Genomic DNA, 25,525 nt, shown 5'->3' with positions numbered 1-25,525 from the left:
TTATTTTGCTAACTAACTTCTCTGTTAATAATTATTTTAAAGTATACAACATTTTGGGCTTCCCCGGAGGTGCAGTGGTTGAGAGTCCACCTGCCGACGCAGGGGACACTGGTTCGTGCCCCAGTCCTGGAAGATCCCACATGCTGCACGGAGCGGCTAGGCCCGTGAGCCATGGCCGCTGAGCCTGCGCGTCCGGAGCCTGTGCTCTGCGACGAGAGAGGCCACAGCAGTGAGAGGCCCGTGTACCGCAAAAAAAAAAAAAAAAAAAAAAATGTATACAACATTTTATTTGTACTTCAGTACCTTGATTTTTTCAAAGTTGCAGTTGACTGCAGTCTTGTTTCCTGCTCAAGTCAAGCTTGAAACAACTGATGTTTGAGAAATCTTCCCTGAGTTTCATTTTCTGTCCTTGCATTGTCTAGAAGGGTGAAACTTGTTGAATTAGTACATCACTGGAAAAACACAGCTTCTGCAGACTTTTAACTTCCTGGTATTATATTACTGGTTTTTCAAGTATGAGAAGTTCTTTGAGTGAAATTTATATTCTGCAGAAACATAGTGTCTATTCTGTTACTTCATATTCCCTAGTTTGCAGCACCCTTAAAAAATGTAATTGAATTAGAATTAGTGTTAGGAAAGGGCAGGACTCTCCAGCTGAACTAGCATATTACTTTTTTAATTTTTCACACAAGGACTGTGTAACTCATGCTATTTTTCTGCTCTACTTTACAAGAAGCTCCTAAATTAGGCCTTATTGAAATTAAATTTCTTGTACATAAGTTTTGATTTCTCTCCCTTTCTAAATTGCCTTCTAAAATGGCTTTTTCTTTATACTTTAATGTTGAAAGCTGCCCTGCATTCTTTTCAGAAGCCTGAAGAAAGTATACAGTTAATATTTAATAAATTTTAAAAATCAGTTCACAAGACAAATCCATGTTTTTGATTGTACAGAAACTATAAATACTGTCAAGATGTGATCAGTTTCCCATTAGCAGAGCTTATTATGCACTCTGAATTTTTGGGTGGTAATGCATTCAAAAATGTAACATTGTCAAGTTTCTGTACCCAAGTATTCAATGACTTGGGTCATGTTTCTTAACCTTTTATTGTCCCTTCTCCCTCTCTGAAAGGAAACGTTTAAGACATTTCTTTCCTATGAATTTCCCGTGAATTTTAATCCCACCAATATATATTATATACTTCTTTACGTAATGTCCATATACCTGTGCTTTATATGTAAAAAGAGTAGGATGTGTTCCACTAACCAGTTTTCATCTCCTTGAGGATGATGTCACTCCTGATGAGAATGCATGGGTTAGGATCATCCAGTTAGGCAATGAACTTCATTGGGTTTACAGTTGGGTTTGTAACTTTTTTCCCATCAGGCTGATATACATTCATTAGATAATGAAGGTCAAGTTTTCAAGACCGGTTTTGTTGGGTAATTTCCTGGCCCAATTCCCAATAAAATGTTTCCATACGATAGAACACTTGGTTTGATTTCCCTTGGGTGTGGTTTTCTCCATTTTTGTCAAAGACTGGCTAATAGCTGTTTGGCTAATACATTGAGTTTGTCTGATGTTTCTCGCATGAATAGACTGGGGTTGTGGGTTTGGGGAAGCATACTGCAGAGTTGAAGTTCCTGCCTCATCACATTGTGTCAGGGGTTACCAACACGACTTAACCACTGGTGATGTTAACCTTGATCACTTGGTTTGAGGTTGTGTTTGCCAGGTGTCTCCACCATAAGTGTGATTTTCACTTTGCATCCTTTCTTATTTGGAAGTGTTTCACCAAGTCCAGCCCTCGCTCAAGATAGGGTGGGATTAAGCTCCACTTCCTGGAATGGGGAGTATCTGTATATATTATTTGCAATTCTTCCATAAGGAAAGTTTGTTCCTTCCCCCACATTTGTTTATTCATTCATTTGTATCAGTATGGATTCATGTATATTTATACTGTGGGTTATAATCCAATATTACATTATTTTGTTACTCAGATTGTTTCAGCTTTGGCCGCTGGGAGCTCTTCAGGTTGGTGTCTATTATGTCCCTTTGACATGCCCCCATCCTTTTGTGTTTTGTGCACGTTGTTTCTGTTCCGGGCTTCCCTGGTGGCTCAGTGGTTGAGAGTCTGCCTGCCAGTGCAGGGGACACGGGTTCGAGCCCTGGTCCTGGAAGATCCCACATGCTGTGGAGCAACTGGGCCTGTGCGCCACAACTACTGAGCCTGCGCTACAGAGCCTGCAGGCCACAACTACTGAGCCTGTGCTCTAGAGCCTGAGAGCCACAACTACTGAGACCGCATGCCACAACTACTGAGGCCCACGCACCTAGAGCCCGTACTCCACGAGAGAGGCCACCGCAATGAGAAGCCCACACGCCACAACAAAGAGTGGCCTCTGCTTGCTGCAGCTGGAGAAAGCCAGCACGCAACAACGAAGACCCAACACAGCCAAAAATAAATAAATTAACATTAAAAAAAGTCCCCCACTATTATTGTGTTACTGTTGATTTCCGCTTTTATAGCTGTTAGCAGTTGCCTTACATACTGAGGTGCTCCTATTTTGGGTGCATATATATTTATAATTGTTATATCTTCTTCTTGGGTTGATCCCTTGATCATTGTGTAGCATCCTTCCTTGTCTCTTGTAACATTCTTTATTTTAAAGTCTATTTTATCTGATATGAGTATTGGTACTCCAGCTTTCTTTTGATTTCCATTTGTCTGGAATATCTTTTTCCATCCCCTCACTTTCAGTCTGTAACTGTTCCTAGGTCTGAAGTGGGTCTCTTGTAGGCAGCATATATATGGGTCTTGTTTTTGTATGCATTCAGCGAGCCTGTGTCTTTTGGTTGGAGCATTTAATCCATTCATGTTCAAGGTAATTATTGATATGTATGTTCCTATTACCATTTTCTTAATGGGTATGGGTTTGTTTTTGTAGGTCGTTTTCCTTTGTGTTTCCCACTTAGAGAAGTTTCTTTAGCATTTGTTGTAGAGCTGGTTTGGTGGTGCTGAATTCTCTTTGCTTTTGCTTGTATGTAAAGCTTTTGATTTCTCCGTTGAATGTGAATGAGCTCCTTGCCAGGTAGAGTAATCTTGGTTGTAGGTTCTTCCCTTTCATCACTTTAAATATATCGTGCCACTCCCTTCTGGCTTGTAGAGTTTCTGCTGAGAAATCAGCTGTTAACCTTATGGGACTTCCCTTGTATGTTACGTGTCGTTTTTCCCTTGTTGTTTTCAGTAATGTTTCTTTGTCTTTAATTTTTTGTCAATTAGAGTACTGTGTGTCTTGGCGTGTTTGTCCTTGGGTTTATCCTGCCTGGGATTCTCTGCGCTTCCTGGACTTGGGTGGCTATTTCCTTTCCCATGTTAGGGAAGTTTTCGTCCATCATCTCTTCAAATATTTCCTTGGGTCCTTTCTCTCTCTCTTCTCCTTCTGGGACCCCTATAATGTGAATGGTGTTGCGTTTAATGTTGTCCCAGAGGTCTCTTAGGCTGTCATCATTTCTTTTCATTCTTTTTTTCTTTATTCTGTTCCACAGCAGGTGAATTCTACCGTTCTGTCTTCCAGATCACCTATCCGTTCTTCTGACTCAGTTACTCTGCTGTTGATTCCTTCTAGTGTATTTTTCATTTCAGTTATTGTATTGTTCATCTCTGTTTGTTCTTTAATTCTTCTAGGTGTTTTTTCTTTTAATTCTTGTAGGGCTTTGTTAAACCTTCCTTGCATCTTCTCGATCTTTGCCTCCATTCTTTTTCCAAGGTCCTGGGTCATCTTCACTGTCATTTTCCTGAATTCTTTTTCTGGAAGGTTGCCTATCTGCACTTCATTTAGTTGTTTTTCTGGGGTTTTATTTTGTTCCTTCATCTGGTACAAAGCACTCTCTGCCTTTTCATTTTGTCTGTCTTTCTGTGAATAGGGTTTTCCTTCCCCAGGCTGCAGAATTGTAGTTCTCCTTGCTTCTGCTGTCTGCCCTCTGGTGGCTGAGGCTACCTAAGAGGCTTGTGCAGGCTTCCTAATGGGAGGGACAGGTGGTGGGTAGAGCTGGGTGTTGCTCTGGTGGGCAGAGCTCAGTCAAACTTTAATCTGCTTATCTGCTGATGGGTGGGGTTGCGTTCCCTCCCTGCTGGTTGTTTGGCCTTAGGCGACCTAGCACTGGAGCCTACCTGGCTCTTTGGTGGGGCTAATGGCGGACTCTGGAAGGGCTCCCACCGAGGAGTACTTCCCAGAACTTCTGCCACCAGCGTCCTTGTCCCCACGGTGAGGCACAGCCACCTCCCCTCCTGCCTCTGCAGGAGACGCTCCAACACTAGCAGGCAGGTCTGGTTCAGTCTCCTATGGGGTCACTGCTCCTTCCCCTGGGTCCCAGTGCTCACACTACTTTGTGTGTGCCCTGCAAGAGTGGAGTCTCTGTTTCCCCTAGTCCTGTCAAATTCCTGCAATCAAATCCTGCTAGCCTTCAAAGTCTGATTCTTCAGGAATTCTTCCTCCCGTTGCCGGACCCCCAGGTTGGGAAGCCTGACATTGGGCTCAGAACCTTCACTCTAGTGGGTGGACTTTGTGGTATAAGTGTTCTCCAGTTTGTGAGTCACCAGCCCAGCAATTATGGTATTTGATTTTATTGTGATTGTGCCCCTCGTCATTGCAGCTTCTCCTTTGTCTTTGGATGTGGGGTATCTTTTTTGGTGAGTTCTAGTGTCTTCCGGTTGATGATTGTTCAGCAGTTAGTTGTGGTTCCGGTGCTCTCGCAAGAGGGAGTGAGTGCACATCCTGTACTCCGCCATCTTGAACCAATCTCTGAAATTAATTTCATTTAACCCTTTTTACTTGAGTTTGGATGGTGGAGGCTCTGATGGTAGTATAAAACCCCAAATTGGAGACAGTTGAAAACTGTACGTTTCAAACTTAGTAGGAATAGTTTTGTAGCTATTATATTTGCAGCCATTACAGTTTATACTGCCTTGACGAGCAGTGAGTTATGGGCAGCAGTTCATACACACATGTGCAAAGTCATGTGTATATATACTTCCAAACCAAGAGAAAATTCTTCTCTATATGAGTTTTTGTTATTGGTATGGACTAATATTTGGGGATTTCTAAGGTTTCCAGGGATTTCGGGAGCAGGGCCTCAGGGAATGTGAAAGGTTTCCTGAGCTTTTCACTTGACTCCAGTACATGATTAGAACACTCCAAAATCTGTACTTTGAAAACATTGATAATTCTATGTCTCTGTATATAATTTCCCATCAGTACTGTATAGTTTTGAGCCGGCTTTATAACACAGCTGTATGTTGCCTTATGATGTTTATTACTAACTGCTTTCATTTCATTATTTTTCATGTGTCACAGGTAAAGTTTTTACGAGTAAGCTCAGATTGAGTTTAGCCAGTGATTGATAAGCTGGCCAGCAGAATGTTCTGGATGTGGTCGAGGCACATTGTAAGTTGAAGACATGATCATTAGTAGGAAATGTACCCATTCTCCACCAGAATAGGCCTGAAGTGTTGTGTGTTTTTTTTTTTTTTTTTCTTTAGTCTTTCCATGTCTTCTTTTCTGGATACAGGTACAGAATGAGCACATGTTGTTGGTGTACACCAGGTGGTATTTCCACCATTGACTTCCTGCAACGCTATGCATCCAAGACCCACTCCAGTGAATTTCAAACAGCTGATGAAGACCTCTGCTACTGCTTAGAATGTGTGGCGGAATACCACAAAGCAAGGGATGAATTGCCATTCTTACATAAGGTACTTTACATTAATTGGGCAGTATTTTTCAGAGCTTGATAACTAGGAAGAGAATAAATTTAAACTCTGTTGGAAGCATTCAGGGAACTGAAAACGTGATTTAAACTGTGAATGCTAATATACGTGTAGTATGTAACTCATAGCCTGGTAGATAGTAGGTGCTGAATAAATGCTTATTGATTGATGGAATTGAATTGAAATCTAAAGCAGAATTTTATAATCCTCCACTTTTAGACATTTTGATGTGAAACAGTTTCATGAAATGAAGTGACGTATGGGGTTTTTTGGGGTTCATGTTTTAATGTCGTTGTGTTTGACTTTCTTAACAGCCAGGTATCTGAATGGCTTGGGTTATTCTTTTATTGGCTAATAGTTCTTTTTTTCCCCTCTCTTCATTTTTTAATGTTAAGTGCTATAAATCAATAAAGACAAACATTTTTTTTCATTCACAGGAACCAAAGTGAAACATATAATTTTAAATATGTGGCTTTGAATATTGGTTTATTATATTTATCTGGTGAGAAATGGAATACAGACCATAGAGTTACGTATAATAATATAGAAGAGAGGAGGGGATGATAAGTTATGAACATTTTGAGGAAAACTTTATGTTTACAAAGTTGCCTAGCGATGAAGCTAACCAATGCCTTTATGCTAAAGCTGATGTTTCAAGGTAATTACCTATGGCTGGAACGTAGGAGGGAAGTCAGAGAAGGCCCAGCTTGTGTAAAGAAGCTCCAACTTCTCATTTCCTTTTCAATAGAGTATAGTTGACAGTGCTGTTGATAACAAAACTCTGCAAGAGCAATGTTGTAAACATCTCATGCTCTATGTACTCATGTTCATGTATCATAAAAGCCACTTTTATGTTCAGTGACTGTTTTCTTTAAATCTAATATAATTTTTTTTTTTTTTTTTTTTTTTTTTTGGTACGCAGGCCTCTCACTCTTGTGGCCTCTCCCGTTGCTGAGCACAGGCTCCGGACACGCAGGCTCAGCAGCCACGGCTCACGGGCCCAGCAGCTTTGCGGCATGTGGCATCTTCCCGGACCGGGGCACGAACCCGTGTCCCCTGCATCGGCAAGCGGACTCTCAACCGCTGTGCCACCAGGGAAGCCCTGGTACTTCTTTAAACTTCTGAATTTTTATGCTTAGGAAAAGGCTTTCTAGAAGGATCGTCACATCCAGTATATTTTGTTGCTAATAAGATATAAAGCACACTGCCCGTTTTTCTTTTCCTGTAGGTTTTATGGGAATTAGAAACCTCACGTCTCATAAATCACTTTGAAAAGGCCATGAAGGGAGAAATTGGAGACGATGACGAGTTATATATAGTAGACAACAATGGAGAGGCACAGCTGTTTGACCTTACTGGCGAAGACTTTAAAAATAAGCTTCGAGTTGCTCTTCTTGAAATACTGAAATATCCTTATTTGCTTTTACATGAGCGTGTTAGTGAGTATCTTGGGTGTTTCACAGTTGTATCATTTTTATATTTTAAGAATTGTAAGAATTTGGGTTTATCTATATTGAAAATCTGTTTCTTAAACATATACTTAGGATACTTTTTTTTCCAAACGTTTTATTTTGAGCATTTCCAAACCTAGAAAAGTGAATTACACAGTGAATACCATATACACACCACATAGATTGTACAGCTGCTGATATCTTGCTGTATTTGCTTTATCACATATTTATTCTTCTATCCATTCAATTAATTTTCATTCTTGGAATTTGTCTGTAGCAGGGTTTTTCATACTTGGAACTGTTGACATTTTGGACTGGATAAATCTTGGTTCCTGAGGGACATGCTGTTTATTGTAGGATGTTTAGCAGCATCCCTGGCCTCTCTCCACTAGATGCTGGTAGTGACTTGCTCTCCCCATTACCCTAGTTGTGACAAGCAAAATTGTCTCCAGATATTGCCAAACATCCCTTGGGAGTTGGGGGTCAGGGCCAGTGGGGGACAAAATCGCCAGGTTGAGAACCACTGGTCTGTAGTAGTTTTCAGTAATCACAATGGCATAGCATATTATGTCTGCCTAGATTTTGGCCATTTATATTTGCATTTCTTAATATGAATCTCTTGAAGACATTTTCCTGATCTGTCAAATCTAACGAAATAACAGTACCTTTAAGGCACCCACTACTGTATCTAGTCCACATTCAGATTTTCCCAGTAGTTGCAAAATGTGTTTTTTGGATGATTTATTTAAATTAGAGTCCAATCAGGGACTGTGCATTTGGTTCCATTTGGTTCCATATTTCTTACATCTCTTTTAATCCAGAATAGTTTACTTTTACGTATGTGTGCACAGGTATAGATATAGTTAGATAAATAGATAGATGGATAGATAGATAGATAGATTTTTTTGTCATAACTTTGACTTGCTGAGACCAGATGGTTGCCCTAAAGAATAATGTGCTTCCTGGACTTTTCTGATTTCTTCCTTGTCATGTTATTTGACTTGTTTCTCTATCCTCTGTATTTTCAGTAAATTGAAAAGTATATCTAAAGATTTATTAGATAAATCAGTTCTTTCTAAATAAATTCAAAATAACTAGATTTTTAAATTCGAACAAGTCATTTTTCAAACATTTATTAAAGAGTACCATATCCAGAAAACTATATAAGCTTGATTTTTCATAAACTAAGCATACTTGTGTAGCTGGCACCCAGGTCAGAAACAAATCATCATCAACACACCAGAAGCTCTCCTCTTACTTTTCCAGTCATTGTCCCTCCTTCCCAAAGCTAACCACTGTCACTACAATATTCTTTGAAGCTTGACAAAATAAAGTTGATTCATCTGATATGGTAAACGTATGAGTCTATTCAGTATACTTTTGAAAGAGTGATGAAGAAATTTCCATGAAGCAACAGGGATTAAGATAGTGCTGGTACAGATAGACTCATGGAGCAGTGTAGAGACTCCAGAAGTAAACCGAATATATTTGGGGAATTTACTCTTTGCTGATGATAGCATTTCAAACCAGTGGAGAAAATGGATTACTCAGTAACTGAGAGTAGGACAAAATAGCCATTTGTGGGGCAAAGCTGATTTTATCCCTGTGGTACAAGATAAAGTCCTCATGGATCAAAATGTAAAATGCTAATGGAATTGGACCTATAGCCATACTTCTAAGAAGGTGCTCTCTGGAGATAATTATGCCCAGTGTGAAAAAAGATGTTTGTACTAGGAAAGTCAGAGCAATTCATAGGCACACACTATGATCAACCTACCGGTCTTTCAGCAGCTAAATATCATTCCTACATTTACAGCATTTTTATGCCTCAGTTTAAAAAAAAAAGGAGCAACTTTTCATTTACTTACAGAGCAACTGAAGGAGCCAAATTTAGGGAATCTTGATACGTTGATAAGATTTATGTCTTATGTTTACTGCCTTATTTTTTCTATTTAGATGAATTATGCGTTGAAGCACTTTGCCGGATGGAACAAGCTAACTGCTCCTTTCAGGTTTTTGACAAACATCCAGGGATCTATTTGTTTTTGGTCCATCCCAATGAAATGGTGAGTGTGAGTGTTAGGCAGTGGAAGAGGGGATATTTTATTTTTGCACCTATATTACAGATAACTATAATAGAGGTTTTTGATGTGTACTTTGTTTAAAATATTTGCCAAAGTTATTCTCTTGTTGTTGTAACATTACTGTAGTTCAGGAGGGGGTGCCGGGGGGCTCAAAGAAGAGGGTTAAAAGAGTAGGGAAACAGTTCTGACAGGTGATGCTTCAGTTTAAAAGACAAATGAGGGAATAATCTGAACTTTCAGTGTGTTGACCTGAACTAACGAAGAAGGAGAGTTCTCTCTTGCTTTTCTTGCTTGCCTGCCCCGCTCCAAGCACATGGAAATGCCAGTCAAAACACTTGAAATAATTATTTTGCTAATAGATGAGATTTTTAACAGGTGATGGGGTAGAGGGGAGAACAAGGAGATTCAGTTCTTAGGTGCCAAACAGGAAGAGGAACATGAGAATCAGAACAGTAGGTAGACAGAAGCAGAGAGCAACACCAGAGGCTTGGAACCTGACTTTGAGCTGATTGCTCGAGTTTGAGGACTTAACATCATGTGGCGAGGCAGCGTGTGCAGTAGGACCTGTGCACATTGGCCTCTAGAACTGAGTTACAACGTTAAGACAATAGCCACGAAGGGTTGCTCTGCCAATAGAAGGATAGTAAAGAGGCTTTTTTTTTAAGTGGCGAAGAAAGAACACGGTAATGGGGTTTCCAGTCAGAATGGTGGTGAATTTCTGTCTCCTTTGTGCCAAACCCAAACAATGATAGAAAAGAATTCAAAAAGTGGAATTCTAAAAGGTATAGTCCCACTTTTTAAAGGGTAAATGTTTCTTTGGACCAGTAATGGAACAGAAATACAAAGTGATACATGGTGGAAACCTGTATGTCGGCCTGGGTGGCTGTAGGTAGCAGGGGACTGAGTTTGTGCATGATAATAAGAATTACAAGTCTACTCCAGGCAAGGGTAGAACCAGAGTCGAGGCCTGTGCTTAAAATAAAGGTGGGGCTTTCCTGCCTGTGAAAGAAGACTGACAGAAAGTACAGCCAGCTGCTCTCCGGGACTGGCTTTCTTAAAGCTGCAAAGCAGTAGAGGAAGCAGGTCCAGCTGAGCAACCAGGACCTGGGCCAAGCACTTGCAGACTGGGTGACTGGGTCTGCAGGGCCAGGAATGACTGTATTCTTCATTATATATGTGTTTTTGTAGGTGAGGAAACTGAGTCAGGAGACTTAACCACAGTTACACAGGCTAGTATGGTGACTGGGATTTGTATATAGGCAGCCTGATCCAGAGCCCTAATGCTTTTTTTAAAGTTTTTATTTGAAAATACTTTAAAATTTTCAGAAAATTCTCAAAAATAAATAAAAGTAGAAAACACCTGTATATTCTTTAGCTGTATTCACCAATTACTAATGTTTCACTCCATTTGTTCTATCATTTGCTTTCAGTTAACTACAAAGCTGTTTGTTTTCTGACCATTTGAGAGTAGGTTGCATGTATCATAGCCTTTTGCCCCTAAATACTTCAGTGTATATTTCCTAAGAATAAGTATATTCTCACAATATTATAAACTTCAGTGACTTTAACATTGACACAGTAAGGTCTGTTTTCCAGTTGTGTCGTGTGATCCAGTGTACTTTGTAGCATTTTCCCCCTGTACTCCAGTATCCAGACCAGGATCAGGATTTACATGTAGTTGTGTTACATTAGTCTCCCTTAATCTGTAACATTTCCGCAGCCTATCTTTGTCTTTTATGACAATTACATTTCTGAAGAATAGTCATTTCTGCCTCCCTCCCATTTACAAAAAATAGAATGCTTTTCATTTTGGGTTTGTCTGATGCTTGCGCATGGTTAGGCTTCGGTTATACGTTCCAACTGGAATACTACATAAGTGAAGGATGCTATGTCCTTCTCAGGCTGTCAGATATACGGCATGCCATATCATCCGGCCTCTCATGGTGATGTTAATTTTGATCATCTAGTTGAGGTGTTGTCCAGTTTCTTCACTGTACAATGTCTATTTCTTAAGTACTCTAAGATCACATAAATACCTTACTCCTCACCAAAATGTTCTCCTAAATTTAGCATTACCTGATGGTTCTTCCCTGAGCCAGTTTTTCTAAGATTGCAAAATAGTTTCAACCCCAGCACTTTACACGTTTACCAGTCAGCACTTGACATTGATTATACTATAATCAAGAGCCATTTTCCCTGCTCTTCATTTATTCATCTGTTTATCATAAGTTATAGACTCATTGATTCCTTTGTATTTTTTTTCGATAGCTTAAAATCCATTACTTAATTATGTTGGCATAGAGCCCATTCTTTTGTCCACTAGTTCTATGTTTTGCAAACTTTTCTGCCCATAACCTAAGTAAAAATATTCTTCATCGAGTTCACACACATATAGACATACGTGACCTAAACATTTCACAAAACAGTACTTACTGTTACTATGAAGGACGCCCACTGATTTTTTTTAAAAATTTTATTTAGTTTTTAAGGTTGGTTGTGATCACTAAATTCAGTTTGTAGTGCAGAATAAATTTAAAATCACTTCCCTATGCTATATCGCCATGTAGAGGTGACCTTTGATTTCTTCTGAGGTTTCTCTTTTCATTTTTCCTTTTTTAACTTTCTATTATGGAACATTACAAACATACAAAAATAGATTGGTGTAGTGAACCCCCACATATCCATCACTGTGCTTCATCTGTTATCAATATGTGGTCAGTATTCTACTCCTGTTTAGTTACCGCAAATCTTAGACATCAGAGCATTTCATCCATAAAATACTTTAGTTCGTGTATCAAAAAGGTAAGTGCTCTTTTAAAAGAACAATTACATCGACACACTTATAATAATAATAATAATATATTTCTAGTCAGTATTTGAGTGGAAGTTACTCTCTCAAAAATGCTTTATCAGGGTTAGATCAAATCAGGATCAAGTAAGGTTCACATGTCGCATTCCAGTTGACCCTTGAGCAACAGGGGTTTGAACTGCATGGGTCCTCTTATACACAGATTCTTTTTAATAGCATGTAGTATAGTACTACACAGTTCGAGGTTAGTTGAATCCATGATGCAGAACCAGGATATGGAGGGCTGCCAACTATGTTATATTCGAATTATATTAGTGTATTCAACTACGCAGAGGGTAGGTGCCCCTAACCCTTGTGTGTTGTTCAAAGTTCAATTGTAATTAGTATCTTCCGTCTTTTTTTTTTTTCTGTCATCATGGACCTTTTGGTTTATTTCCTTTAAATGTCTGAAAATCATGTATTTTTCCTAAAGTACTTTATTCTATATGATAGTTTTTTTCTTCCAGTTTTATTGAGGTATAATTGACATACAGCACTGTATAAGTTTAAGATATACGGTGCAATGATTTTTTTAAAGTATTTGATGTATCTTGTGTCCTCTGTAATCTGTAGAGAATCTTATTTTAACTGTATTCTTTCTGTAGACAATTGTGTGTTAAATGAAGTAATGAATGTGTTACACTTTTAGGTTTCACGTTGGGCTATCCTGACAGCAAGAAACTTGGGGAAAGTGAACAGAGATGATTATTATGACTTACAGGAGGTTTTGACTTGCCTTTTTAAAGTTATTGAGTTGGGGCTTTTCGAAAGTCCAGACATTGATACTTCTTCTGTCCTTGAGAAGGGTAAACTGATTCTTCTGCCTTCACACATGTATGATACTGCCAACTACAAAAACTATTGGTTAGGTGAGTATTGTTCCTACACACATATAATTAGTATTTTCCAATATTTCTTATGATTATCCTGCAAGGGAAGGGATCTCTTCTGGTAATCTGATCAAAATTGCTAAATAAAGGATTTCATAGTTCACAATTCTTGTTCTGTCATTAAATTGACTATTACAACATCTTGTCTTTAAACATTTCTTATCCTAGAAATCATCTGTGTAAGAGGTACATTTTCAAGTATGGCAAATAGATCTTTTATTTAAGGCAGTATTAGATGTTACCGTATTAGCACAGCAGCTGAACTTAATAGGGTTTTGATCTCTTGAAACAGAGGTTTAATACCTCTTTTCCCATCTGTAAAATATTTCCTGGGAGAAAGCGATACTAACTTTGGTTTTCATCAAGTTGTATATTGACCTAAAGTAGTTCTGTCCTACTTCATTGATTCAGAGTCTTACAGTCATGTGTATATTTGGCAGTGACTGGTACTTGAAATATAGTGATCTTAAAATTTAAGGGGTCTTTGATATTATGAGATGCAAATTGTGTGGTAGTCATTTTGGAAATGGTTTTCTAACCAGGTTCGTGCCAGTTTCCCTTTTTATTCAGTCTAAAGTTCTGTTCTTAGGAGGAGGAGTTGTATATGAATATCTCAGACTTCAATGTCTGAGGCACTGGATACTGTTTGGTTTCATCTTACTGCCTTGTTATTCTTTTTGCCAACTAAACTGGAGAAGACATTAGAACAGTTTTATTTAATCAATTCAAGAAAACTATACGTGATCTTACAGGTATCTGCATGTTGCTGACCATTCTTGAGGAGCAAACCATGGATTCACTGTTGTTGGGCTCAAACAAACAGAATGATTTTATGCAATCAATACTTCACGCCATGGAGAGGCAATCAGATGGTAATAAACTTTATTTGCTGACTATTGTGATGATGGTGCACTTTGAAAATACTAGTGTCACTGTAAGAACTTGGGTGTATGATGTGGAGGAAAGAAAGAATGACCGTTTTATGGTTTTGGTCACAGAGTCAGAATTTTTAATTGGAAAGGACCTTTAGAGTTTAACTCGGCACGTTACTTTCATAAAAGAAGAAACTGAAGCCCAAGGAAGTTAACTTACTTTTGAAAAAAATAATTAATTAATTTTTGGCTGTGTTGTGTCTTTGTTGCTGTGCATGGGCTTTCTCTAGTTGCAGCGAGTGGGGTCTACAGATTCCTTCTTTAACATCTTTATTGGAGTATAATTTCTTTACAATGGTGTGCTAGTTTCTGCTGTATAACAAAGTGAATCAGCTACACATATACATATATCCCCATGTCCCCTCCCTCTTGCGTCTCCCTTCCACACCCCCATCCCACCCATCTAGGTGGTCACAGAGCACCAAGCGGATCTCCCTGTGCTCTGTGGCTTCTTCCCACTAGCTATTTTACATGTGGTAGTCCATGCCACTCTCTCACTTCGTCCCAGCTTACCCTTCCCTCTCCCCGTGTCCTCACGTCCATTCTCTATGTCTGCATCTTTATTCCTGTCCTGCCCCTAGGTTCTTCAGAACCTGTTTTTTTAGATTCCATATGTAAGTGTTAGCGTACAGTATTTGTTTTTCTCTTTCTGACTTACTTCACTCTGTACCACAGACTCTAGGTCCACCTGCCTCACTACAAATAACTCGATTTCGTTTCTTTTTTATGGCTGAGTAATATTCCATTGTATGTATAGCCACATCTTTATCTATTCATCTGTCGGTGGACACTTGGGTTGCTTCCATGTCCTGGCTCTTGTAAATAAAGCTGCAGTGAACATTGTGGTACATGACTGTTTTTGGATTATGGTTTTCTCAGGGTATATGCCCAGGAGTGGAATTTCTGGGTCGTATGGTAGTTCTATTTTTAGTTTCTTAAGGAACCTCCATACTGCTCTCCATAGTGGCTGTATCAATTTACATTCCTACCAATAGTGCAAGAGGGCTCCCTTTTCTCCACACCGTCGCCAGCATTTGTTGTTTGTAGATTTTTTGATGATGGCCATTCTGACTGGTGTGAGGTGACACCTCATTGTAGTTTTGATTTGCACTGCTCTAATGATTAGTGGTGTTGAGCATCCTTTCATGTGTTTGTTGGCAAACTGTATATCTTCTTTGGAGAAATGTCTGTTTAGGGCTTCTGCCCATTTTTGGATGGGGTTGTTTATTTTTTTGATATTGAGCTGCATGAGCTGCTTGTAAATTTTGGAGATTAATCATTTGTCTGTTGCTTCATTTGCAAATATTTTCTCCCATTCTGAGGGTTGTCTTTTCATCTTGTTTATATTTTCCATTGCTGTGCAAAAGCTTTGAAGTTTCATTAGGTCCCATTTGTTTGTTTTTATTTCCATGTCTCTAGGCGGTGGGTCAAAAAGGGTCTTTTATGTCATAGAGTGTTCTGCCTATGTTGTGGCAGGCGGATTCTTTACCACTTCACCACCAGGGAAGTCCCCTCTTTAAGAAACATTCCATAATTGTCTTCACCTAACTAATGACTTTCTTCCTTATTTGAGAGCTTCCTAGACATAAGACAGCTTCAGTAGAGGATAAAAAAGTATATGAGCAGTTCTACACGAACGACTATGATAAAAAAAAAAGTAGACTCTAAGAGCCCTGAGGGAAATAAAGCAGAAAGTTCTAAGGTTGACAGTAATTGGGTGAGTTAGAGCACTTGCCTCCTAAGAATACTGCGGAAGATGACAGGTGGTGCTAACAGTGAAGCCATTCTGGTTCTCACTTGGAAAAAGCCAGCTATCTGTTTTTTTCTGTAGGTGGTGTATCTTTATGTGAGTGTCAAAAATAAATCTGGAAAGAAAGAGTAGAGTAAGATCTTACAGATGCTTGACTGAGGGCTTCTAATTTCCTTAGAAGACATTAAGGAGCAAGTGAAGGTCTTTGAGCAGGGCAGTGTTTTGCCCCTGCATGTAGAGAAGAGGGGAAGGACCGGGCATAAGAGTGTGTGAGTAATGGGAATTCCTGCCAGTTGGATGGAATGGAGATAACAACAAAGCCATGTTGAGAATGGATGGATAAAGAGTATGTATCTCTGCTTATCCAGTGGATGAGGGGTTCAGTCCTTTATTCCAACCGAATGACACACACAATTCAGGATTTCTCATATCATGGACTTTGTTTAGATCTGAAAATACCAAGTTTTTCTTTCTCTCCCTTTTTTTTTTTCTACTTTACCTCTGTTATTTATTGAAGGATGGGAGTATAAAGGTCTGGAAGAAGCAGAGGAGGAACGATTCTTTCAGGTTGGCAAATAGGGTGAGAAAGTTGAGTTTATCTGGACTATCTCAGTTTGTTCCACACAACAAGATTTCTTAACAGAGGTGTATTGCTTTAAAAAAAAAATGCAGACATTATTTAAAAGTTTGCCAGGTTTCTAAAACCTGTAGTTGACAACACTTTACTTTAAATTACTTCCTGCTTTGCTTTCAGTTTTGTTGCTACCCAGGTAAAGAATGCTTAATTCTCAATATATTTTAGTCCCTTTCTCTAATTGTGTTGTAATTTGGCAAATTACTCCATTGTGTTTCAGATGATAGTGTGGATCCTTTCTGGCCAGCGTTACACTGTTTCATGGTGATTCTGGATCGTCTTGGATCTAAGGTCTGGGGTCAACTGATTGATCCTATTGAGGCATTTCAAACCATTATCAACAATGTGAGCTACAGGAAAGAGATCCAGAACATACGGAACAGCTCTGTGAGGTTCGTTCAGTTCCTGTGTCAGGATTTCCAACAATCTGTATGAGGAAGTCTACTATAATTGACTTTAACAGTAGGATTTTTCTCTTCTTTTTACCCTTCATTTCAGTAATTTCTATTTGTTCTTAATATTTAAGGACCAAGTCAGAACCGGAGTCATATTTAGATGATATGGTGACTTGCAGCCAGATGGTATACAATTATAACCCTGAAAAGACCAAAAAGGTATAAAACATTTTGAGAATTCAGATGATATTGTATTGCCTTTATATTGTATAGTCAGTGTTTTATGTGGTTAGTTGCATTGCTGATTTTATGATATGTAGCTATTCTGAATCAACTGTTGCATAAAACAGTTTCTGATTGAACAGTAGCTCATGAGGAAAAATGGTCTGTAATGAGAGCATGCACAGTTTGGGAGATTAATTTTTAAGTACATTTTGGAAGGGTAGAACATTTATGGCATGAGGGAGATAAATCACATGACTAGAAATCAAAACCAACTGAAGGAAAGAGGTCCAGAGTACATGGAGGTTTTGTAAATTTAAACTTTTCATGAAAGCTTCACCTCAAAATTGGACTGTTTTCAATTTCTTGGGGGTCCATATATGTACATCAACACAGGAAAGTTGAGCAGTGTATTTTCTTGTTGGCAACTTTTGTGTTAAACCTGTCATGAATGGTGCTTGTTTATCTGAATGTCAGTATCTCTTTCATTTTAGGATTCAGGGTGGAGATCAGCCATTTGCCCAGATTATTGTCCTAACATGTATGAAGAAATGGAAACATTAGCTAATGTGCTTCAGTCAGATATCGGTCAAGACATGCGTGTTCATAACAGCACGTTTCTGTGGTTCATCCCCTTTGTGCAGTCCCTCATGGATCTTAAGGATCTGGGTGTGGCTTATATAGTGGAGGTTATTCATCATCTGCATTCTGAAGTCAAAGACGTCCTCAACCAGACGGACGCCGTGTGTGACACAGTCACTGAGTTTTTCCTTCTGATTTTGGTGTCAGTGATTGAACTGCATAGAAATAAAAAGTGTTTGCATTTGCTGTGGGTTAGTTCCCAGCAGTGGGTGGAAGCCATCGTAAAATGTGCCAAGCTTCCCACCACCGCGTTTGCTCGGAGTTCTGAGAAGTCATCTGGAAACTGCTCCAAAGGCACAACAATGATATCTCTGTCACTGCATTCAGTGCCATCTAACTCTGTACAACTTGCTTGTGTGCAGCTGATCAGAAGTCTCCTTAAAGAAGGCTATCAGCTTGGGCAGCAGACTCTTTGTAAGCGATTCTGGGATAAGCTCAACTTATACCTACGAGGAAATATATCTTTAGGTTGGCAGTTGACTAGTCAGGAAACCCATGAGTTACAAACTTGTTTAAAGCAAATTATTAGAAACATAAAATTCAAAGTGCCTCAGTGTAGCACTTCTGTGGATCTGACTCCTCCATGTAAAACACCTCCTGCATCTTACAATAAAGAAGAAAGTGAACAAACAGGGAAGAAGTCTAAAAAACAAAGGCACTGTCTGGAAAACTCCAGCCCAACATTCTCTAAAGAACCGATGAAAGCTGATGCATGTCAAGTGAAAGAGAGTATTTTCAGCAAGGCACATAATGCCATAGAAGAGGATAATGAGCAAACTTATCTAAAAGATTTGAAACTCAAAGACCATCTCTCAGCTGAGTTGTGCTTGAAGCCGAGTAGTAAAAGGCTTGTGAATGAAAGAGCTCGAGGCCAAGTTAAAGTAAGTACAGGGAAGCATAAGTCTGTAAAAGAGAATTCCTCATATACCCCACAGAATTGTACTTCAAGAAATGGTCCAGAAAAGGTATTTGACAGAGGAATAATCACATCAACAGGTTTGTTGACTGATTCTAGCAATGACTCTCTGGAAAAAGTGTCCACATCAGATGAGGATTTCTCTTTAAAGGATGATGCTCTTGGCAAAACCTCAAAAGCAAACACTAAGGCACATAAAGATGAAATCTGTGCTAAGTTATTGCATGTAATGAAAATGTAAGACAGGAAAAGTACCACTTTAGAGGAAAACCTGACTGTATCTAGCATTGAAAGTTTCTGTTCAAAGAAAGATACAGGAGCTCAGAAAGGAGATGGCTTCATACACAATCTCTCTTTAGGCCCTAGTGGTGTTCTGGATGATAAAAATGGACAACAAAAACCTGAAAACAGTTTACTGCTGAAAAAGAAACAAGTACAGGAAGAAGAGTTGGGCATTTTCTCCACCCCTGATATCAGTTGTCAAATACTAGAATGTCATGTTGGTAATAAAGATTTGGTCTCATTCACAGAAATGACCAATATTTTTGTGGAGAAAACACCTCCCTTTAAAGATCCTGTGACTGGACTTGAATCAAGAGATATGGGAATTAGCAAGAGTACTGTTGAGTTTTCTTCTGATTTAAGAGAACAGGTCCTTAGCATCAGTCCTAAGTCTGACCCTTTAACAGATTCTCAGATAGACAGCGACCTCCACATACTATCTTTAATAGCTCAAGCCAGTGTTACTAAGTTCCCATCAGGTTCAACCCAAAGAAGTTTATCCCAGCTACAAAGAAAAGTTAAAGATGATAGAAGATGTTTGACAGCCAACCAAAATAGTGTCAGGGAAACCTGCTCTGGACACGTCATTATTATTTCAGAATCTGATGAAGATGATGATGATGATGAAAGAATTGTGGGTTTTAAGAAACACATTAAACAGGGTAAGACGTGCATTGAGAAAGGATGTCCAGAGCATCATACTTCAATAGCTAACACAAATGTGGAACAGAATGTAATAAAGGAAGAAAATACAAGGTCCCTTTTGCGGTTTGAGGAATCGGATTCTCATTTTTTTGAGATTGAAAGTCCATGTGAAGTGTTTTCAGTTCGGCAAGATCAGAGACCAGACAACAAGAATTCAGTTCAAGAGAATGAAGAGAATTCGTGCTTGACTCATGTAGGGGATATCACAGATGATTGGGGTTATGGTCCAGCTTATGTACCTGAAGAGGTCATTAAAAAAGCAGCAGAGGCAGCTTTGAAGGAGGGAGAACCTGAATGCAACAGTGACATAGAGGAGGATAATATATTTTTAACACAATGTGATCCAGAAGATATGGATTTATGTTCACAAATGGAGAAAGAGAATGATGAACTCATTGAAGTAGTTCATGGAAAAGATAGAGTCCAGGTAGAAGAAGATTCTGTGAGTCGGCCTCAGTTGGAATCTTGGAGTGGCACAAAATGTAAATACAAAGATTGTGTGGAAACACTGGAAAACCAGGGTGAATACTGTTCCAAACACTCTGAAGCTAAAGCAGCAGATGAAGATACATTTCGTAGACCTGGCTTGCCTCTCTCTTCATCTAAACCTTCGAGACCTCCCACTGCTAAGATATTTACCTCCAGTAGTACTTCACGAATTGCTGGTCTTTACAAGTCTTTGGTAAATACGTCAGCACTCTTACCAACTCTGCAAAATAAGTCAAGTGGGGTACAATCTGCTTTGAAAGTACCACAGCCAGTCTCTGTGGTGTCTCAGAAGCCAGTGGCTGAAATGAAGGGTTTGTGCAACGTTCTCCAGTGTCATACTCCAAATAATTCCAACAGGCAAGGCTACAAAGTTCCATTTTGTGAAAACGGATCTTTTTCACCTTCCTCTCCGGTAAACGTTTTCTTGTCAGCACAGTCCATCTCTGACACCTTCGTTAAAGAGGTCTTAAAATGGAAATACGCAATGTTTGTGGACTTTGATCAGTGCGGACCCCCTTCAACTCTTTGTCAGTCCATCACAAGACCTGTGCCTGTGAGATTTCAAGATGGTAGAGATTATTTTAATGTGTTTTTCCCTTTGATGATCCTGAATACTTTTGAAACTGTAAGTATATGTTCTAATCGTATACCTTCAGACTTTGAAATTACATTTCTTTACCATGCTGAGTACGGCTAAAATAACTGATCGCATTTTGATTTAGATGTAGCTTGTAGATTTCATGTTGAACAGACATTGTGCCCCACACTGTTCTAGATGCCGGTGATACAGAGGAAACCCTTAAACTCTGCCCTTCTGGAGCTTACAGACACAATTCAGAGTGCTAGTTTACCAAGTCCAGAGGTGGCACAGGAGGAGGAAACGTTTTTCGGTGTAAAATAAGGGAAGACTTCTCAGAGGACATAGTCTCTCATCTGCGTTTATTTTTTTGAAAAGTATTTGTGTAAACCTTTACTGAAGTTTTCTTGAGGAGGTAGCAAAGGGCAAGTTACACTGGTCAGCACAAAGCAGTAAATCCCAAATTTCTCATCTGTCTTCCCAACTTCTTAGGCCTCATAGCAGCCTTTAGCTGCCCCCCTACCCCAACACATCCCATTCTGGTTCTTCTCTCTTTCTTACTGCCTGACTGGGATTGCCAAGAAAAATATAGGATTCCCAGTTAAATTTGAACCTCAGAAAAACAGTAATTCTTTAGTGTAAACATCCACCTGCACTTTGAAGGATGTTTTTGGTGTTCTCACAGCAGGTCGATTTTTCCTTTTTTTCAAATTGGTTAAAAAACAAAAACCCAAAAGGTGAGTGTGCAACAAGACTCTTCAAAACCAAGAGCACTGAGGTAAATACCCACGTATTCAGTCAGCAGATCCTCGGGTGCCTGATACTTGCCCAGTACTATCACAGACCTGGCGGGGGTAAAGTGGTGAACACGACAGACAAGGCCTCTGCCTTCTGGGAATGATCATTTCAGATCGGGACAAAAGGCTCTAGAGTGCTCTAGAATGATCTAGAACAAAAGGGAGCAGGCACTTGAGACTGAAAGGTGAGACGGCCTCTGTGAGCGATGGTATTCACACCGAGACCAGAGTGAGCAGAAGGAGTTGGCCATAGGAAGTATATCGCAGGCAGAGAGACTGCAAAGATCCAGCTTAGAATTGTTAAAGGCAAAGGAGATGTACTGCACAAAGAGGCAAGTTGGTGTCAATTTATGCCCTAAATTTCAGCCATTGTCGTAAGAATTATTTTACTAGTGTTTCAGAACCATTAGAAACAACTAACTGATAAAGGCTCTTCAGTCTCTCTCCTTAAGAACAATGTGAAATAGTATTACAAGAATGATTTTCTTACCTTACAAAATCGTTAGTTCAGTGAACAGTGTATACAGTTAAATAAGCTGGGGAATATACAGAGATTTTCTTCATCTTGGAGCTTATTTTTTTTCTTGAACGTTTATCCTTTCCAGAAAACACTAAATTGCTTAGAGGCCATTCATAGCCCTTAAATTTAGGACACATTTGTGATTTTATTTTTCCCTTAGTTCAGAAGTATTTATATGTTTATCTTTAAGATTTCTTCCTTCAGGACATTTCTGTAGCCAGAACCTTTTCAAAACAGAATGAGCACAAGTTCCGTTTGTATATACACAAAGTTTAAGATAGTCAAATACTTGTGGAAGGCCCATTATTAAAAAAAAAAAAATCAGCCACTCTCACCTCCCCAAGTAATTATTTTTGATCCTTGAGGGATGCTTTTGTTATTTACTTCCATATTTCTAAATAACATGCCACTATTTTGACTTGTTAAGTTTTCAGTACTAGACATTTTCTGTAATTACCCACTACAGGAAGTACCCTCTCTTCCCAGCCCTGTGTTCACACACACCTCTCCTGTTTTCCCATCCTCACTATGGAGTAGTCTTGTAATTTTTAGGTCAGTATTTGTTATTATTTTGACGATATAAAAGGTGTCCACTGGGCTTCCCTGGTGGCGCAGTGGTTGAGAATCTGCCTGCTAATGCAGGGGTCACAGGTTCGAGCCCTGGTCTTGGAGGATCCCACGTGCCGTGGAGCAGCTATGCCCGTGAGCCACAAGTACTGAGCCCGCGTGTCTGGAGCCTGTGCTCCCCAACTAGAGAGGCTGCGATAGTGAGAGGCCCACGCACTGCGATGAAGAGTAGCCCCCGCTTGCCGCAACTAGAGAAAGCCCTCGCACAGAAACGAAGACCCAACACAGCAAAAATAAATTAATTTAAACAAAAGAGAATAAGGTCATTGAATTAAAAACAAAAGTGTCCGCGACTAAGTCATGTGGTAGTTGTAACTACTTTTCGTTTCCGACTCTTTGCTTTCTCTGGATTTATTGTTTACTTAATTTTCTATGTACTTATTACTAATTTAGCTTCAGGCTGTCTCCTGGATGTTTAGGTCTCTCAGTATGATCAGGCACATCAGATAGTTGATAAATTTCATCTTCTTGGTTTAGGATGGTTAACCTGAAATGCTCACCATCCTCATCCTAGGGCTTGCATTTCCTTCTTTCCTGTGTTGGATCTTTGTCTCCTGTACCCAGGGTTGTCTGTTTTTGTCACCCTCTCATTTTAGTAAGGCACATCCTTCAAGCTTCCTGAGAAAAGAATGCGTAGGAGATAAATTTTGAAACTTTGCATGTCTTAAAATTTCTTTCTATTTTGCCATCTCTGTCTTTGTTGTTGTCATCGTCATTCTCCTTCCTTGGAGACTTTCTCAGCGTCCAAGTCTATTGAAACAATTTTTGAGCATATTTTTAGTTTCACAGTACTCTTGTCCTCTCATTATTCCTTTTTATAGGATTGTGTGCTTTCTTCATGTGCACAGTATTTTTTACTACCTGAAGTTAATTAATGATAAGTTTAAAGTTAGTTGAAAGTTTTCTTCTCTTTTCATTGTCCCTGTTTTCCCAGTTGCTTTTTTCCTATTCATTTTAGTGTCTACAGACCTTTCATGTTAACTCCTTTCTTCACATGTCTAATGATTTTTGTTGGTTTACTCACATTTAAGAACAGGATACTAACAAGCAGATTGGAGCATTGTTCATAATAGCCAAAAGTTGTAAACAGCCGAGATGTCCATCAGGAGATGAATGGGTAAACAAAACATGGTATATGCCTACAATGGAATATTAGTCTACTATTAAAAGGAATGACCCGTTCTATGTACTTTTACCTGTTCTTTGATGAGCCTGGAAAATATTATGCTAAGTGAAAGAAGCCAGGTACAGAAGGCCACACATTGTGTAATTCCATTTATATGAATTTTCCAGAATAGGCACATCCGTAGAGACAGAAAGTGGATTAGTAGTCGCCAGGGGATGGGTGAGGGAGGGGTGTGGGAATTAGGACTGACTGCTAATAGGTATAAGGCTTGTTTGGGGATGTTGGGAATGTTCTGGAATTAGATAATGGTGATGGTTACACAAAATAGTGAATGTACTAAAAACACACTGTAGTGTGCACACTTTAAAGTGGTGAATTTTATATTGTGAAATATATCTCAACTTTTTAATGCTATAAGAAAAGAGGATCCATTTAAATAATGACAGGTCAAAAGAGATGCTTAGGAAAAGAGATACTTTTACTAAAATGGTCCTTTATTATTTGCACTGTGGAAGTCAAATGTGATCTGAAGGACACCATCACATGGTGAAATCCAAATTAGTTTCATTCTTTATATTAAGATTACATGCTTAGGTATAGTTATAATCTATATTTTGTTACATGTAAGATTTTAAAACAGATTAGAAGCTCTGAGTGAAAGGGATAGGCTTGTTGACCATTTGGCATTTTATTGGGAAGCCTCATCCCCACCCTCATGTCACTGTTTTTAGTCTTTTCTTTTCCCCTCTTAGTGAGGTCAGATTTCCCCAAGAAGAATCTTCAGATCGATTGCCTGGAAAGCATAGGCTTGATGGGGAGCTGACTGTGGGGTGAGGGTGGGGGCAGAGGGAAAGGTCCAGGCATTCAGTATCTAAATATTTGCTTAATTCCCTGTTTAAAAATTATTTTATTTTATTTTTAAAATTATTTTATTTATTTTTGGCCGTGTTGGGTCTTCGTTGCTGCACGTGGGCTTTTCCCTAGTTGTAGCGAGGGCTTCAGTAGTTGTGGCTCAAAGACTCCAGAGCGCAGGCTCAGTAGTTGTAGCACAAGGGCTTAGTTGCTCCATGGCACGTGAGATCTTCCCGGACCAGGGATAGAACCCGTGGCCCCTGCATTGGCAGGCAGATGCCTAACCACTGTACCACCAGGGACGCCCCCCTCACCTTTTTTTTTTTTTTTAAGTACAGTATCCCCTCTCTATCTGCTGCCCCACAGGCAGAGACGGTCACACTTTATAGAAGTGAAACCACTCTAGCTTTTTGCTAGGAACAGGGATGGGCAGTCTCCCTTCAGCCCTCCTCCTCCTAGAGGTGTATGTCAGACACTTCCTTCTTAGAGTTCAGCTTCTTGGACTTGCTGAGTTAGTTAACCATTCATCCATCTGCTTACCAGCTTCCCAGATTTTGATACTCTTGCCTCGTCTTCTGTTCTCTTCATCCTAATGAATTAATCCTGTTGTGAAAAATCCCTTGGGTGTTTTAGTGGGGTTTCAGGGGAATGAAAGGAAACGCCTGTGTTCAATCTGTCATCTTTACCATGAAGTTTTATCTTGTTCTTTTTTTCTTATTTTTGCAATCTTGTTCTTTTTCTTTAACCATGTAGTGAAACAGCATTGTTTTAGCATTTCTAGTTTATATAGGCCAACATTTATTAATGGTGTTATTAATATACCTTGATTCCTTTTTTTTTTCCCACTGTAACGTGTGGCTTGTGGGATCTTAGTTGCCTGACCAGGGATTGAACCTGGGCCCTCAGCAGTGAAAGAAAGCACTAACAACTGAACTGCCAGAGAATTCTCAGATACCTTGATTACTTTTAATGTTTATTCTTTCTTATAAGCCAGAGACTGTGGCATCAACCACAGTC

The 25,525-nt window shown here is 39.3% G+C and overlaps 1 pseudogene across 1 annotated transcript in view; it reads left to right on the top strand.

Moving 5' to 3' along the window:
• The first annotated feature begins 5,260 nt into the window (after positions 1 to 5,260).
• Positions 5,261 to 25,525, top strand: part of LOC308609639 (putative helicase senataxin) — a 61,568-nt pseudogene continuing 41,303 nt past the window's right edge. The window contains exons 1-8 of the transcript in view: positions 5,261 to 5,754; positions 6,998 to 7,208; positions 9,177 to 9,286; positions 12,802 to 13,021; positions 13,795 to 13,914; positions 16,579 to 16,750; positions 16,885 to 16,972; positions 17,470 to 20,634. The product of the transcript in view is annotated as a putative helicase senataxin (transcript). The remainder of the gene's footprint in view (positions 5,755 to 6,997; positions 7,209 to 9,176; positions 9,287 to 12,801; positions 13,022 to 13,794; positions 13,915 to 16,578; positions 16,751 to 16,884; positions 16,973 to 17,469; positions 20,635 to 25,525) is intronic.

Source organism: Mesoplodon bidens (assembly GCF_964165515.1).
Source record: "Mesoplodon bidens genome assembly, chromosome: Y".
In the NCBI taxonomy this organism is placed as follows: Eukaryota; Metazoa; Chordata; class Mammalia; order Artiodactyla; family Ziphiidae; genus Mesoplodon; species Mesoplodon bidens.
The sequence above is the reverse complement of the archived record's forward strand: the minus strand, read 5'-3'. Positions and strand labels throughout refer to the sequence as shown.